Here is a 19,008-nt window from a genome sequence, read left to right on the forward strand (position 1 = left end):
TCTGTTAATTTAATATGTTCTAGTTTGTTTTTTTATTTCAAAGTTTGATTTATTTTGCGTTGTTTCATCTTGATTTGTAATTTGTTATCTTTCAGTATGATTCGCCTTTTCTCATCTTGTTAATTTTTGTTTTATAATTTTTTTTACCTTGGTTCACCTTTTTATCTTGTTTGTTTTATTTATATGTTGCTTAATTTTGTTCAATATTGGATGATTTTATTTTGTTAAGTTTATCATATTTTTTTCTGTTAAAATCATCTTGTTTTATATGGTTTTTATTGTTAGGTCTACACAATTGCTTATTTGCGCTTGTTGTTGTACTTTTGTCATGTTTCATGTTGTTTAAGTTTGCTTTATGTTGAAGGTGCTTCAACTTTATTGTCAAAAAGTTTTATCTTGGTGTATCTTATTTCAACTAGTAAAGTCAAGCACAACTTCGGTTTTTTTTTTCAAATTTTGTTGCATTTAGTGTTATTTATTATTCGAATTTAGAGTCGTTAGGTCCTTGCACCATATATTCATGCAATTTTAAGTGAATCACAGCATTTTCAAGTTCAGTGGAAGCCACCATCTTGGATTTGAAGCTTTCACCCAATACCCATATGGGGTTTTCAAGCGGTTATCAATAATTTACAGGTTTGAAAAGAAAAGCCGAAGCCGCCATCTTGGATTTCGATATGGTATTAGATAACAAAATTTGACTTTTTCTTGTATAGCCCTTTTAACCTTTAAGAATATTGTGGGTTTTTTTTTTATTTTCAGAGATTTACAGCATTTTGAACATAAGCGGAAGCCGCCATCTTGGACTTCAAGATGGCGTCAGATTTTGGAAACCCGCTTATTCGCGTTTTCACCCAATACTCATATACCCTCGTAATACTCCACTCTTCTACTCGTATAGCCTTTTTACTTAATACCCATGTTGTGGAGGTTTCATGCGAATTTCAGTCAATTTCAGCGTTTATAATTAGAGTTTATGCAGCCATAGTGGATTTCAGAATGGCGTCAGATGGCAAATTTCGACGTCTACTCATTTAGTCCTATTATTTAATATGCATATTTCGGGGGTCTCAAACGATTTGCTATCATTTACAGCACTGGATGAAACCCATATTGTGGATGTTTCATGAGATTTTCAGTAATTTACAGCTTTGAAAAGCAAAGCGGAAGCCGCCACCTTGGATTAAACATGGCGTCAAGCCATCTTCTTTCCTACTTGTTCAAACCTTTCACTCAAAACTCATATTGCTGTGATATTCATAACTTTTCCGGTTATTTGAAGATTTTTATATATTTTTTTATTCAACTCAATAGCAACACACGTGACCTATCAAAAATTTGTGAAAACAAAATTCCAATTTAAATATGTGCAATCTAGTCTGAGCGTGTCCTGTTTTGACTTCTTGATCGAGAACTGTCACCTTTTTTTATGAAGTTTCGCATTGCAAGTTTCCATTTGTGGGGCGAACCACGTTTTACATGTTAACAAATGTGTGCATCTAGCAACTCTATCTGTATGTACCTCATCATAGTATGTAGTTGGACCGTGCCGAACTAAAATTCTGTATGTAATGATAATGCTTCTTACAATTTCTACCTGTTCAATTTCATCATCTTTAATTTTTTCTAACTTTCTATCCGTTTATAAAATTTCTTTATCCTAAGACGTTCTTACTAAAATGGACATCACTTTTCACCGATGAGGCCGATAAATTTAGTTACGTAACAGTAAACTTTTATAGTAATTATTGCAGATTTGTCAATAAATGAAACAAATTTTTTGACTTTGTTTTAATTAAAATGTTTAAATAATGGGAAAGTTTCTATTTTTTTTTAACAAAAAACCTGTTCCAAGTATATTTTTGGTCATTTGAATTTTTGGTCTCAATAATCAGGAATTGAATTCATTCATTCGGCATATTTAACTGATTCAAATTCGGTAAAAGGCGTAAGGAAGTGAAGCACTTTTGCTTTCTGCTTCAACCAAACCACCCACCCTGAAAGCATAAGTGCCTGACGATCATATCCGATTTGTTGTTTTCGAGAAGTTGGTTTACATTTTTTACAGAAGGGAAAAATGGCAGAAACCGCGCACCCGCACTCCAATTCCGGCTGCCGGAAGCATTTGGAATCGGTTGTCCATTGTCGTTCAGCTCGGCTGCTCGCTATTCAAAAAAAAAAGAAGGTAGGTAAGTTTAAAATAAAACACTCTAAACTGCTGCTGCCACAGCCAGAGGATATGGCGGCATGGATGGCGTGTGCAATCGAAATTGTTCCATTTTACAAACAAATTCCTCTTTCGAGCGACAAGCGAAAGTACCGCGCGTAAATACAACAACAAACCGGAGGAATCCAGAGTTGGAGCCGGATCGATGAATGTACCGGAACCAATTTGGCTGATCCCCAACCAAAAAAAAAAAAAAAAAACAACACGGGCCCAGAAAATAACCCAAATCCGGTTCGTCCTCTCGGGGGGGTTCTTTCGAGAGTTGGAAAGTTGTCCGCCGGCTGACTGAGACTCTGAGACAGAATTTGCCCCATTCGAATGTCGATGATGATTACGAAGCCGAAGGTTACACGCGCGTGATCATCCTGTGACTGAAACTGCATGATGATGAGTCATACTTACGACGGCTGACTACGGATACGATTCGATGCAGTTGGCAATTTTAATTTTCTGCTTCCAGATGTGGATCGAGAGGGCCTTAAAATTTCACTTTCAGTTTTATGACCGTGAACGGGACCTTCGGTGGAACTTTAGCATGTACCAAAACTTGATTTTTTCAGCTGGCTGTTAACAAAGTTTTTAAAATGTGTTCTTTATTTTCTTGTAACGCGCGAGTTTTGAATTAAAAAATGACCGGATAGAACTTTTCACAGGCAACAAAATGCTGTCAAAGTTTTGCGAGGAAGTTGGCTATCAGCAATGCCAAATTTGAGATCTATTGAACAGACCTCTGTTCTGCGCAATGCCTTGCGGCATTGTGTTATATATGTATATGATAAAGAAAGTAGAATGTTCATAAACATACAATCGGAATTAGAATCACTTGTTCTGGTTTCGCCTTACTTGATACATTTCGTATCCTGTTTTCAAGAGGATTGGAAAAATTTCAACATATTGTGTGATTTGACTTTGTGTTTCTTCAGGGTACTAATAAACTTCCTGTTATTTTCAAAAATGCAAGATAAGCTCGAAATTCCGTTCCATGACCTCAAAACATTCCTTCAATCAGTTGCAAATGCCTCCGACGATTCTCGATGGCACGTTCACCGTGAAACTGGGTCAATGTGGGGTCATTTTTGAATTTCTCAATCCCTGGAGCCTCAAAAAAAGGTTAAATTCATATGCGGATCCTGCGAGTTCTGCGACTTTCTGGGTTAATCTGTTAAAATTTTCGAAATGCGTTTCGAAATTTCGTTCACAAGATAATAAACCATTTGTCTAATCACAGCAGGTACAATGTAAAAAAATAACAAGGAAGTGCCCATGACGATATTTCGCTCGGAAAATTTTCTATTTTCAATGTCAACGAGCTCTGCCGAAATTTTTAAAAATTGCGTTCTTGGTATAAAGGCATAAATGAACATCACCGTTCGAGTGTCAAAGTCCATCAGAATACTTGGAATTTTATTTTGCACATTTTTTTTTGACAATATCTGCCCGGTGTGTTCTGCTACACCTTTAAAAATAAATTCATGTTATGACATTTTTGTTTATTATTTCAATTTTATTTTATTTATACATAATTTAAAATTAATTCCCAACATCATTCAGATGGAACCTCTTCGAAATGCTAACTGCAACTTGAGTTTCATTTTGCAATACAAAGCTAAAACTTAACGATTTCTTAAGGGGGGGTAGGGTCTAACACTTTCAAAAAATCGATTTTTTTATTTTTTTATTTTCTTATTGTAAAACATTTCAAGAATGTTGTGTCAAATTTTCAAGTCAATTGAAGCAAAACTGTAGAAATTATAGGCCTTTATCTCCTCCTATCTTATACTGCAAGAAAGCAAGAGCAGAAACTTCAAACGCGTTTTTTTCGAAAGCACATTTTTAAAGTCCGTGGACATCGTCATGTGAAAACTACTTATCTGATTCTTTTCAAATTTGGAACATATTTTTTACATATAAAATACCAGACCCCAACGTTTTTCTTTTTTGTTTTTTTTTACTTTGGGGAGATTTTACAGGTGAAAAATGGCGGATTTTTTCGTGAAAAATCGTATTTTTTACTTCAAATAGCCACAAAAATTTTATAAAAAAAAATTTAAGTTAAATAAAAACGTTGGGGTCTAGAAAAACATCTATTGAAAATATTTTGCTCTGATTTTTTGACTTCAGATGATTCTGTGCTGAGATACAGTGTCCACCGCAAATCCTGTTTTCTATAGCCGTTTGACCCTACCCCCCCCCCCCCACTCTTAAACAAATCTGAACTATAAATGTCCATATACGATTTTTGGCCACATTACCAATTATTTCACACATTACAAGTCTTGTTAACAAAAATTTAAAAAAATCTATACATACATATAGTCATGGCATTTAATTAAAGGCTATTTAAATTTTCCCGCAAAAATCACGCGTTGATTTCTATTTTATCAGGAAACTTTTAAATAAATATAACCTTTTCTATCAAAATAATACCCGATTTAATCCACTTAACAGTGGATTGTAGCCTTTCTTTCAGTCTAAAAATTATAATTGGATACAAATGACACAAAATAATAAATAAATGATAGATTTATAAATTCTGAGTAATGATTAAAGTATTTCGAACGTAGTAAATTCTAAATGAATTTAAGAAATTAGGATTCAAAATTTTTTATAGGATGAAGGTATTTTGAAATAATAATAATTTTCACATAAATAATAACATAATTGTAAAGTAATTGAAAAATTTTGAATGATTGAATTCTGGTATATCTTGTATGATCCCGTTTCTATGACATTATGATCTTATATCTATAAAATAGAAGAGGTCTAAAAATGAAGAGAATAATTTTTAAAAAAGATGCCTAACCATGTGTTTAAAATAATTCAACCTATTAAGTAAAGAAAGCGAATAATTGGAAAAAAAATTATGTAAATTTACAATTGCTAGACTGAAATACGATGCTTCAACGTTGATTACAATAATTTATCGAATTAACTATAGGTAGATATTAAGCATTTTGACAACATTAAAATATCAATATTTTCAATTTTGTCATTTTGTCAATTATGTCACTTTTATAATTTTTGGCAAATTTGTCAATTCTATTATTTTGTCAATTTTATTATTTTGTCAAATTTGTCAATTTTTTTTTTTTTTTTTTTTTTGCATTTATTTAGGACCTTTTTTGGCATTCGGGTCCCTGATGTTTTAAAGTTACAAAGTAATGTTAAATTTTATCGTACAATTGGATTGATTTTAAATATTCTAACACTGTTGTTGCTCTTTCTTTGTCGTCTGCTAATGCCTCTCGAAGGTTACCCGGTACTCCGTGACTGATCCGTTCCTCTTCCAATTGTGGGCACATTGCGATGATATGTTTCACGGTTAATACTTCGTTGCATCTGTGACATAATGGACGGTCAACTCTGTCCAGAAGGTACGAATGTGTAAGTAATGTGTGTCCGATGCGTAAACGTGCTAGGATCACGTCATCTCGTCGATTCCCCAAGAATGCAGCTTTGAATGGAAGCACAGTGTTTTTCACTTCGCGTAATTTGTTGGTTAGGTTTGAATGCCACTGCATCTGCCATCGGTTAATGAACTGTGCCTTGATGATTTTCCGTGTTTCCTTGATGTCTATAATCTGGTTTTCATCCTCTGGCAGTTCCAAAGCCTTTTTTGCTTCAATGTCTGCTCTCTCATTTCCCGGAATCCCGATATGACTGGGGACCCAGAAAATAACTATTTCTGATCCCATCTCGACGATCTGATTGGACAGGGTTTGTACAGAGTCCTTCCATCTGGAGTTTAATTTGCATTTTTCAAGGTTTGTTACAACGCTCATGGAGTCAGTACATATAAGATATGCTCGAGATTCTCGCTGATCGACTATCCAAGTCAGAGCTTGTTTGATTGCTTCGCTTTCTGCTGCGAAAATACTGCTAATGTTATTCATACGCTTTTGGAATACGAAGTCATCACACACTACTCCATAGCCGCATTTCGAGTCCTTTTTTGATCCATCTGTATAGATTGCTTTGTGAATACGGTATTTTGTTTGCCGTAATTCGTTGAAAATGTGTCTTAGATCGTTCGATGTTGAGCCTTGGGAAAGTTCGTGGTGAAGGCTTTTGTCCACGTTGAGTTTAAGCCGTTTCCACGGAGGGCATTCTGGAAATTTGAAGACTGTTGTTCTTGGCAGCTGTAGTTCTAATTCGGCTATCAAATTAGATCCTCTATCGATGTAGCTGTTAGGCTGGATTCTAGATCGTTCTCCCCACCTTTCGTCGGAACTTATATCGCTGTTGCTGTCACTGCTGAGATGGTTTATGTTATCATCTTCAGAGTTTTCCTCGATACGATCAACGGCTAGACATCGGGAAGTATAAATCACGGTTCGCTGATTAATCAGTGTTTTCAAACTGGGGATTCCGGTTTCGGCTTGTAGACTAACCACTGGACTTGTTCTGAAGGCTCCTACGATTGCTCGAAGTCCTGCGTTGTGCACTGTTTCCAACGACTGATGAACTTTACCTTCCATGGCTGATAAAATCGGTGCTGCGTAAAGAAGTTTTTCAAGTATAGTTGCACGATATAGTTTTAACAGGGTGTTTCTATCTCCACCCCAAGTCCTAGCAGCTATGCTCCGGATAAAAAGGACTCTTTGCTGGCAGGCTGCTTTCACTTCTTCAGCGTGGGCACGATATTTCAGGTGTTGATCGAGGATAACGCCTAAGCATTTGTGTTGGTTTTTGCGAGGCACAATCGCCCCATTGAGCGTTAACTTGCTCGGAGTTGTCGGTTTTTTTTTACGTGGTGTGCGGTAGATGACAGTTGCACTTTTTTCAGCTGATATTTTATATCCGGTTTCAGTTTCCCAGGACCCTAAATGGTCAAAAGCTGTCTGAAGCTTTCCTTCTGTTTGCTCTGCGTTTTCGCCAGTTGCGATCAAGATTACGTCGTCAGCGTATATCAGGCATTCAACGGTTGAGGGTAGATAACTAGTAAGGGTATTTATAGCCAGCAAAAACATTGTCACGCTTAACACCGAACCTTGGCAAAGGCCGGTTTCCATTGACTTGAGACTCGACGTATTTCCGTTTATCGATACTTGGAAATTCCTGCTTCGTAGCATTTCTTGAAGGTAGTGCACCATTTTTCCACCGATATTGTTACTCACCAACTGCTTTAGGCAAAGCCTGCGCCAGGTAGTATCGTAGGCTTTGCTGATATCCAGGAATGCTACTTGAGCTATTTTGTTTTTGTTAAAAGTGTCACGGATAATCTTTTCGAGGGTACAAAGGTGATCTGTTGTGCTTCGTCCTTTCCGGAAAGCGTATTGACGATTGTATAGCAGGTTTTTCGTTTCTAGAAGATGAACCAGGCGATTGTTGATCATCCTTTCGAAGACCTTTCCCATGCAGCTGTTGAGGTAAATTGGGCGATAGTTTAGAGGATCTGATCGTTGGCCTTTACCTTTAAAGATGGGGACAACAATCGATTTTGTCCATTCCAGGGGATAGACTGATTCCTCCCATAATCGGTTGTATGTCTCTAACAGAACAGTTTTCCCATCTAGAGGGAGGTGCGAAAGCATCGCGTAGTGGATGTTGTCAGGTCCTGGTGAGGAGCCTTTTAGTCCCTCCAGAGCTTCGTCGAGTTCATATCTGCTAAACTTTTGGTTGTGCTGGCCTGAATCTGCCGGGATAAGCAATGTATTGGATTCGACCTGTCGTTTGTGATTGAGGAAACGTTCACTATACGCACTTTCACTGGATACTTTTTGAAAAGCGTTTCCCAGGGACTCGCATATGGCTTTAGGGTCTGTAGTCGTTTCACTTTCATAGCGGATCGAGGTAATTTGATGGCCCCTCATCTTTCCTTGTACTTTCCGATAATTGCTCCACATTTCCTTCAATGGGGTCTGTGAAGAAAAAGTTCCTGCCAGTTCTTCCCAACTTTTCCTCTTCGCATTTATGATCGCTTCTTTTGCAGCAGTGTTGGCGTTTTGGAAGGTGCTCTCAAGTTGATCTGGGTTTAATCTGTTGGCTTTCAGTTGTCTCAATGCTTTCCTCCTTTTTTTGACGAGCTCTGCGATGTCTTCATTCCACCATGGAACGCTCTTTTTTCCAAAAGTGCCTTTCGTCTTGGGAATGGAGAGTTCTGCAGCCTCGAGGATAGATTTTGTTATATTTACTACTTGGCGTTCCACGTTGCTGTCTCGTTCAAAGTTGAGTGCATTTTGGTACTGCTCCCAGTCGGCGTCCTCGATTTTCCACCTAGCTCGACTTTTTGGTGGTATTATCCTTCCAGGAAAGACTACACTGATCGGTAAATGGTCACTACTGTAGGCATCTGCTGACACGTTGAATTCGAGTAGTCCGGCTAGATCCTCTGAGCAGAGAGATAAATCTAGGCACGACATACTGCCGTGGCGCTGATCGACGTAGGTTGGTTCTCCATTATTTAAGATGATCAAACTATTTTCTTCTGCGAACTCTGCTATCGTTCTGCCCCGCACGCTAACGTGATCTGCGCCCCACAATGGGTGATGGGCGTTGAAGTCTCCAACCAAGTTGAAGTCTCCAACCAACAATTGGGGCTTCGGGATTTGATTGATGAGTATGGTTAGTTCAGAATTGGTGATGTTTTCTCTTGGTGGCAGGTAGATATTGAGAATGTTTACGTTGTACGGCGTTCCGATTCTGATGGCTATAGCCTCGAGTGCACTTTCGAGCGCTATTTCCTCACTTTCGATGTCTTCTTTGACAGCCACTATGACTCCTCCTGCCGCTCGGTTTCCTGTCATGCGTGGTCTGTGGTAGACTTTAAATCCATTGATGCGTGGACAGTTTAGAGAATTGCACATCGACTCTTGCAAACAGATAACTTGTGGCTGATTTTCTTGAATCAAGATATCTAGTTCGGCTTTTTTGGGTCTGAGTCCTTGCACATTCCACGAGATAATATTGGGTGCAGTGTTCGATGATGTCCTACTGGAAGAACGATGAGTAGGCTGGCAGAGCACGGGTTGAGGTATGACGTCCCCGCTCCCGCTTTCTCGATCGTCTTCCCCTGTAGCCAGGGGTGGGGTGGTTACTTTCTCTTCACCGGCCCCCAACCAGTGAGGATTATTTCTCCTGAGTGCAGTAATTCCATTAGTTCCGTTAGAGTTTCCTGTTGGGTCGCGTTCGTTGATGCCGATAATTCCATTTGTTTCATTAGAGTTTCCATTTGGGTTGCGTTCGTCATTGCCGTGGATTCCAGTTTCGTTGTCTAAAGTTCCAAAGTCGTGTCCGTTTTCGATTGCAAGTTCAGTCATAATTTGGGAAAGGTTAGGGTTTTGCATGCTGGTCATTCCTGTTTTTTGGGGGTCGACCTCTTCTTTTCACGACGACTTCAGGCTGAGTTTGAGCTTCGTTTGTTTCTTCAGTTTCCATGGTTGGACACAGTGGAAGTGAATTTTTTGAGCTCAGCCTCTGCTTTTTCAGCATTGGTGTCTCATCATTTGAAGCAGTTTTCGAGTGGGCGGGATACGATGGTTCGTTGACTTCTGTTTCCATTTCTCGTTCAGATCCGGTTTCAGAAATATCATGATTGTCTTCGGCAGCCTTGAGTTTAGCTTTGAGCTGGTAAAACTCCTTCGCGATTTTTCTCAGTTTTTCCATTTCTGAACGATATTTCTTAATGTCTTCAGTTTCTTGTGAACGATTCACTTTTTCTTTGAGGCTGGCATTTTCCTCTAGCAACTTGGCGATCTGCACTTCTTTTTCCTGATCTTTTCGAAGCTGCTCGAGACGTTGTTGCGCGCCACATACATTAGCATAGGAATTTTCCGCGTGTTTTTTTGCGTACTCTTTCCTTGCTTCTCCAAAGGATATTCCGCTGTCGACTTTGAGTTTCACTATTTCTTCCTCTTTTTGGTAGACTGCACATTTTCGGGATGTTGGTGGATGATTCCCTTTGCAGTTTTTGCAAAAAGGGTCCTCTTCACACTCTTCGTCTTCGTCCATTTCATTTTCATGGGATTTTGAGCAATTCTTACATGTTGGATTATTCTGGCATTTGTCTTTAGTATGCCCGTAGGTAAAGCAACGGTAACAAAGTAGAGGTGAAGGATAGAACAGTCGCGTTCTACAATTGATGATACCCATTCGTATTTCCTTCGGAATAACAGTGCCTGAGATTGTAAGCACTACAGTTGGTGTGTTGATTCTTTTGCCGTTTTCCTTTCGCGTTATCCTGCGTGCTTTTATAACGCCTTGTGAGGTTAATTCTTCCACCAGCTCATCGTCAGTTAACGAAATCGCTTCCTTGCAGCTTATAACGCAGCGACTAATGTTGAAGACAGGGTGGGGAATAACTTGAATTTTTGTTCCGTCGATAAGCTCTTTCATGTTGATCAGTTTTGTTGCTAATCTAGAGCTGCGTGTTTTGATAACATATTTCGAACCGTTTTCTTCGGTATAAGCGGCTTCGATTTTCCCGATGGACTGGTCAATAGATTTGCTAACAATGAACGGGTTCTGCGGTAGCGGGTGTTTCTCGTCGGCTGAGCTCAGCGATAATATTATTAGTTTTCCGAATGTTCCTAATCGGTCCATGTATTCAGGTAAGGTTCGATCATTTTTATCGGGAGGATCGCCTGTAGTCGTTACCCCCGTGGGGGGATTTAATGCAGCCATAGTGGCTGCCCAGTGTTTGGGCGCTTATTAGATGACCTCAGCACGAGATTTTTGTATTCCACGATAAAATTCCAAATCGACAGATGCGTTCTCACCGTAGTGAGGAACGACTACCCTTTGACCTATTTACACTTCGGTTCACCCAAGGGTTCAAGGTACAAGTGACCGGCAATGCGTTTCCGCCTGAGCGGGTAACGACTACGCTTTTCCTTTATAAACTACTTTGGCCAAGCGTTAAAGGTACGACCAAAGTAGGGACGTTTTACCCTCTTTTCCCCCAGAAACTTGTTCAACACGTCCAAAAGGTACAAACAAGCTCTGCACCTCAACGATCAATTTGAAAACGATCGAGTTTGATGGGGCCGCACGGTGTCTTAACTACTCCACACGTGGGTAAGCTTCCAAAAATTGACAGCAGATGTCTCACTGTTGGCAAGGAGATATTGCTGTTGGTGGAGCTTTTCGCTTGCAACTAGGAGGCTAAAACTTTAGCCCTGCGAGCTTTACTTGCACGCAATGTTGCACGCAGCTGCAACCTAGTTGGCTTGTTGACAGCTAACCAAAACAATACAGCTGTATTCACTAGGTGCGGCGAAAGATAATGTCTATTTTAAAGATTTCACAACGCGCTTCGGCAAAATCCTTCACTTCCTTCTAACACTTAGCGATCCAGTGTTTGAACTGGAAGTAACGCTGATTGGAACGGTGACGATTTTCGCACGAAATTTGGTAATCGAATTTCGACCGATTGAACTGAGATGTTTTCAATACCATTGGTACAAAACGTTGTTGTCAATTTTGTCAATTTTGTCAATTTTGTCAATTTTGTCAATTTTGTCAATTTTGTCAATTTTGTCAATTTTGTCAATTTTGTCAATTTTGTCAATTTTGTCAATTTTGTCAATTTTGTCAATTTTGTCAATTTTGTCAATTCTGTCAATTCTGTCAATTTTGTCAATTTTGTCAATTTTGTCAATTTTGTCAATTTTGTCAATTTTGTCAATTTTGTCAATTTTGTCAATTTTGTCGATTTTGTCAATTTTGTCAATTTTGTCAATTTTGTCAATTTTGTAAATTTTGTAAATTTTGTAAATTTTGTAAATTTTGTAAATTTTGTCAATTTTGTAAATTTTGTAAATTTTGTAAATTTTGTAAATTTTGTAAATTTTGTAAATTTTGTAAATTTTGTCAATTTTGTCAATTTTGTCAATTTTGTCAATTTTGTCAATTTTGTCAATTTTGTCAATTTTGTCGATTTTGTCAATTTTGTCAATTTTGTCAATTTTGTCAATTTTGTAAATTTTGTAAATTTTGTAAATTTTGTAAATTTTGTAAAATTTGTAAATTTTGTAAATTTTGTAAATTTTGTAAATTTTGTAAATTTTGTAAATTTTGTAAATTTTGTTAATTTTGTAAATTTGGTAAATTTTGTAAATTTTGTAAATTTTGTAAATTTTGTAAATTTTGTAAATTTTGTAAATTTTGTAAATTTTGTAAATTTTGTAAATTTTGTAAATTTTGTAAATTTTGTAAATTTTGTAAATTTTGTAAATTTTGTAAATTTTGTAAATTTTGTAAATTTTGTAAATTTTGTAAATTTTGTAAATTTTGTAAATTTTGTAAATTTTGTAAATTTTGTAAATTTTGTAAATTTTGTAAATTTTGTAAATTTTGTAAATTTTGTAAATTTTGTAAATTTTGTAAATTTTGTAAATTTTGTAAATTTTGTAAATTTTGTAAATTTTGTAAATTTTGTAAATTTTGTAAATTTTGTAAATTTTGTAAATTTTGTAAATTTTGCAAATTTTGTAAATTTTGTAAATTTTGTTAATTTTGTAAATTTTGTAAATTTTGTCAATTTTGTAAATTTTGTAAATTTTGTAAATTTTGTAAATTTTGTAAATTTTGTAAATTTTGTAAATTTTGTAAATTTTGTAAATTTTGTAAATTTTGTAAATTTTGTAAATTTTGTAAATTTTGTAAATTTTGTAAATTTTGTAAATTTTATAAATTTTGTAAATTTTGTAAATTTTGTAAATTTTGTAAATTTTGTAAATTTTGTAAATTTTGTAAATTTTGTAAATTTTGTAAATTTTGTAAATTTTGTAAATTTTGTAAATTTTGTAAATTTTGTAAATTTTGTAAATTTTGTAAATTTTGTAAATTTTGTAAATTTTGTAAATTTTGTAAATTTTGTAAATTTTGTAAATTTTGTAAATTTTGTAAATTTTGTAAATTTTGTAAATTTTGTAAATTTTGTAAATTTTGTAAATTTTGTAAATTTTGTAAATTTTGTAAATTTTGTAAATTTTGTAAATTTTGTAAATTTTGTAAATTTTGTAAATTTTGTAAATTTTGTAAATTTTGTAAATTTTGTAAATTTTGTAAATTTTGTAAATTTTGTAAATTTTGTAAATTTTGTAAATTTTGTAAATTTTGTAAATTTTGTAAATTTTGTAAATTTTGTAAATTTTGTAAATTTTGTAAATTTTGTAAATTTTGTAAATTTTGTAAATTTTGTAAATTTTGTAAATTTTGTAAATTTTGTAAATTTTGTAAATTTTGTAAATTTTGTAAATTTTGTAAATTTTGTTAATTTTGTAAATTTTGTAAATTTTGTAAATTTTGTAAATTTTGTAAATTTTGTAAATTTTGTAAATTTTGTAAATTTTATAAATTTTGTAAATTTTGTAAATTTTGTAAATTTTGTAAATTTTGTAAATTTTGTAAATTTTGTAAATTTTGTAAATTTTGTAAATTTTGTAAATTTTGTAAATTTTGTAAATTTTGTAAATTTTGTAAATTTTGTAAATTTTGTAAATTTTGTAAATTTTGTAAATTTTGTAAATTTTGTAAATTTTGTAAATTTTGTAAATTTTGCAAATTTTGTAAATTTTGTTAATTTTGTAAATTTTGTAAATTTTTTAAATTTTGTAAATTTTGTAAATTTTGTCCATTTTGTCAGTTAGGATAGTTTTGTCAATTTTTTGAATTAAGTCAATCTAGGCTATTTTTGTCAATTTAGCCTAGGTAGTCAATTTAGTAAATTTAGTAAATTAAGTTAGTTAAATCAATTTTGTCAATTGTCTAAATTTGGACAATTTTGCAATTTTGTAAATTTCGCAACTTTGTCAACATAGATTTTTTTTTCATTTTTGTCGTATTAGGATATATTGACAGTTTTACACGAACACCACCTTAGCAGGAGGCCTCAGCCATAACCTCAAACCATGGGAGAACAGAATCGATTTTTGAGAAGGGCGCACGATAAACGCGTTTTTCCGGTACTCATATCGACAAATTCGCCCTGTGGAAAAACGATACACGGTGTTCGTGTTTTGATTTTTTTGGGCGTTCAGGGTTGCCAAGTGCATTGATATTTGGAAAATGATTATATTTTTTAATTGCATTGTTATTGCATTGTTATTGAAAAACCTTTTCATAAGTACTGAGAATTTGCAATATTCCCGTAGGTTTCTACAAAAAAATGAAATGCAATTAAATGCGTAGAAATTGATTGCAAGATTTGTCTGAACGGAATAACAACTGCCTGTATCGCACACTTAAACGATGTAGCGAATTATGTGGATTTGTTTATAATAATCAGAGCATGCAGGAGATTATTTTCAAAGTCAACATAGACGGGCTTTCATTAAATTACTTTTTTTGTAACAGTTAAAGATTTGGCATTCGTTTAGAAGATAGAAACAAATTCTGAATCTATCAAGCAGTATATGAAAACATATTTCAGATGTTTGAAATTCACCTTAAAAATTCATTAGAAAAATATGGCATATCTTCATCGATTTTGGGGCGCCTCATGATGAATTCAAACGTTTAGCTGTTGACATTCAAAAAATTTAATCAATTAAGAAATATTATAATTAGTTGAAACCAAACAAATACTGATTTTAGTAACGCACCTAGCATCACTGGTGAGGCCGCCAGCAAATCAAAGTTTGAGGTTATGGCTGAGGCCAATTCTTCGCCAATACTATCGTCCGTATATACCCTTATAGTTAATTCAGCCTAGATTGTCAATTGTTTCCAATTTTGTAAATTTGGTCTCAATTTAGTTATTTTTGTCAATTTTGTCAAATATGTCTATCTACTTTTTCATTTTCCTCATTTTTTATCGTAATTTGTCAGTATTAAACTTTATAAGAAAAACTATCAATTGAAAGATATAAAATTATAGACAAATAGAATAATAATTGTAATGATGATTATATAATCAAATTGAATTGAAAAACGATTATATGTCTGTTAATTCATAGGAAAAGAACATTTGTAACGGCAAGTGGAATTGAATGATGCACAAAGTTATACTAGACAATATTTAAAATATTTATTTTTGATTTTTGTCTTTAACTTGTCAGGATACATGCTACTGCTAGATGAGTTGATCCTAGTATCACTTTTTTTCCAATAAGATTCTATTTTCCCTATACCCAGCATGAGAGCAGCAGTGGAATCAATTTTTTTCAAAAGGGCGTGCGGCCAAATGTAAACAAATCGAATTATCAGCTGGGTGAAAAAGTACCGTTTGAAGACCTACATTTTAAACCTAATTTCTTTCAACGCGACTTTCTCGAATCAGCTTTCCCCCTTTACTAAAATGAAACAACATAGAAATTAATGTTTTTGGCATTACTTTCAGGGGCATTCTTACTTGTATACTAGTAAGAAAGCCCCTGAAAGGTATGCCAAAATTTTGTCATTTCTGTCATTTTTATCATTTTTGTCCATTTTGTTTTTTTTTTGCTAATTCTGTATAATCAATTTTTTCAATTTTCTGTTTCATCAATATTGACAGTATGTTTTATCAATTTTGTTTATTTAATTTTTGTCAATCTTGTCAATTTGGCCAAAATGGTCAATTTGGACAGTTTTTTTCTGTTTCATAAATTTGACCTATATGTTCTGTCAATTTCGTCAATTTTTTAACTATCTCATTTTTTTAAATTATGCCAATTTTTCCATTTTGTCAACTTTGTCAATTTATTTCAATTTTATCAATTAGGTCAAATTGATGAAACAGAAAAAAAAACTGTCCAAATTGACCATTTTGGCCAAATGACAATATTGACAAAATTTGATAAACAGAGTTGACAAAATTGATGAAACATGTTGTCAATATTGATGAAACAGAAAACTTAATAAAATGATTATACAAAATTGGCAAAAAAAAAAAAAAAACAAAATTGAAAAAAATTGACAAAAATGACAGAAATGACAGAAATGACCAAAAGTACAAAAATGTAAAATGTAAATCAATAATCATCAAAATGCATTAAAATATTATGTGTGCGCTTGATAACAGTGAAATTGCTGTTTGAATCACGGATCATTTTTTAGCAAGCCAAACATAAACATTTTTGGTAACTAGCTTAACTAAGGTTGCCAGAGTTTTGTCCACTCCCATCCGGGCCTAGCAATTCCGGGCATTTTTTCAAAAAAACCTGGTTAAATCCGGACATGGATTTCAATTTTTCAAATCCAAAAACCGGGCAAAAACCGGGCAAAATTTAGGTGTAATTATACATAAAAGCAAAAGAAAAATGCAAAAAAAATTAAATTAATATTTTATTAACGTGATTGCAGACTTCCAAAAACTTTTTGGAACACTTAAATATTTAAAAGTTTATAAAAGTAAATCAGCGAAATTATTTGAAACAACCGTTGAAAATTTCCATACCGTAAATCGATTTTGCTGAAACTTACTCAAAAACTTTGATTTTTTTTGGTGTCTTTGTGAAAATTGTGAAAAAAATCCGGGCAATATCCGGACTATTTCACGATATCCGGGCAACCGGGCCGGACCGGACTTTATCGAAATTTGCATCAAATATCCGGGCAAACCCGGATAAAACCGGGCATTCTGGCAAGCTTAAGCTCAACCCAATCGCCCCTTAAATGTATACCAGTTAGTATGCCCCTGATAGGTATGCTAAAAACTTTGATTCCTATGCTGATTCATTTTTGTAATGGGCGAAAGCTGTAGGGTGGTCGGATTTACCGGTTTTTTTCAAATCCGGTATTTCGGTATTTGTAATTTATAAAACCGATAAAACCGGTATTTTTCAAAGTATATCGAATTCATGAAAGGGTTTCGTCTAATTGCAGTCAGTAGTAATGGCATGAAATTCTCACAATTTATAAAGCAATACATTTAGCAACATTTCCAGTGGAAAAATATGATATTGTGCCTAAAAATTATCCCTTTATCAAAAATCTATCATCATTCTCATGATAATCAAAAAATTTTTTTTCTTCATTTTATTATTATAATTTCGCTGTTAAGTTGCGGAAATTCTTAAAGTTTCATTTCATTATCAACGAATTTTTGTCTTATACTCTGTAAAACTGTATTCATATTTAAAAAAAGATTTTACAGATTTAGTAAAAGTTTATATAGTCTTTCATGAAAATGATATGAAATTGGATACACAAAAAGATTTTTCGTTAAAAGAATGACTCAACTAATTAATAAACAAAACTTAAAACACTGTCGCAAAGTTTAGGTTTACAGAAAGAATAACAGATTATTGTTTTCTAAAATACGGATATTTTACCCGCAACCTAGGTCGTGATCGCATTAAGTTTGCCTTCCCAAAAATAAATCGAACAAAGAGAAATAAAAATCTATTATAAACCAGACAAAGTTCAGCAATAAATACAGTTGTTAGAATCTGATCCATGCGCTCTTTGTTGCTATAATACTGTTGCAAATTTATAAAAACTATGTTACTGCTTTGTCTAGAAAAAGAAAATGCTTCAACAGTGTTAAAAATAAAAACAACAGAGTTCAATCAATTACCTTGAAAATATTGATAAAAATTCATACAAACAGTCTAACATGTGTTTCAAACACATGACTCTGTTGAAATATTTTATGCTTTGGAACAAACTAGGAAGTTTAGGTTATTTTAGGTATTTTAGGTTTAAAACTTCAAGTTTGTGGAAGCCCGTCACCGTCTGAACGATTTAGATAAACTTAGCCTGTTTATAGATACAACATTTCTGCAAATTTCATTAAATTCCAGCTTATTATTGAAAAATTCAGTAATTATTGTGAAGCAATCTTTAATTTCTTGTAGCTGTATTTTTTTTTAATCAGTCATTGTACACTTGTACAGTAGGGTGTCCCAAAATTGCATAACTTCTGGAAATCTGGGGGCTCACCCTCCAAATGGTAGATTAGGATGTGCAGAACAAACTTTTGTATGGGGCCGACTGAAAAAAAATATGTTTGGAGGTTCCGCAAGCGCGATCTTTGAAAAAAGTCCACTTTCAAAAGATTTGATTTTAAATAAATTCTGGGTCCAAAAATTTTCATGAAATTTATATATTTTATATTTTTTTAATTTTGTTTGAGTTAAATACTACACGTAAAAAATGAAAAATGGACCAAACTTGTATAAAAATGTAAAACATGCAAGCTATTTCCACGAAAAAAAATTTTTTTGGTCCAAAAATTTTGAATACAACTGACCACAATGTGTACCAAGCGTAAAATATTTTTGATACCAATACCATCAAAAGATGCGAATTTTTGTGCACTTAAACTTTGCTGAACAAAACATGTTGTTTGTATCATCGAGTGAAGAGCTATTCACGGTTTAAAGCTTAATAAAAATCACAATTTAGGATATTTTTTAATTTAATTTATCAAATTGTCATAATAAATACCTACTTTAAAATCAAAATACTTGCAAAAAAAGACTTGGATGGTTTAAGGAAGTCATCAAAAGGCCATATTCCAAATTTGAGCGGAATCGGACAACAGGAAGGGGTTGCACTGAATCTCTAGTGTGAAAGGGATTCTGAGACATAGTGTTCTAAAGAAGCATAAAAAACTGGTTTTTCATCATACATTTTTGTCTTTACCAATCGATTGCTTGATTATGTAGATTTTATTAAAATTTCAATTAAGACTAAAATTTCACCTGAAGACTGCAACTCGATTGGACTTAAAACAAAAAAGTTATGACTGTTCCAAGATTGTATTTTTGTGGCAAATTGTCCTGTAAAACGCAATGAGTACATTTTACTCATTGCGTTTTACAGAACAATTTGTAACCAAAATACAATCTTTGAACAGTCATAACTTTTTTGTTTTAAGTCCAATCGAGTTGCAGTCTTCAGGTGAAATTTTA

This window comes from Uranotaenia lowii, chromosome 2, assembly GCF_029784155.1.
Source record: "Uranotaenia lowii strain MFRU-FL chromosome 2, ASM2978415v1, whole genome shotgun sequence".
In the NCBI taxonomy this organism is placed as follows: Eukaryota; Metazoa; Arthropoda; class Insecta; order Diptera; family Culicidae; genus Uranotaenia; species Uranotaenia lowii.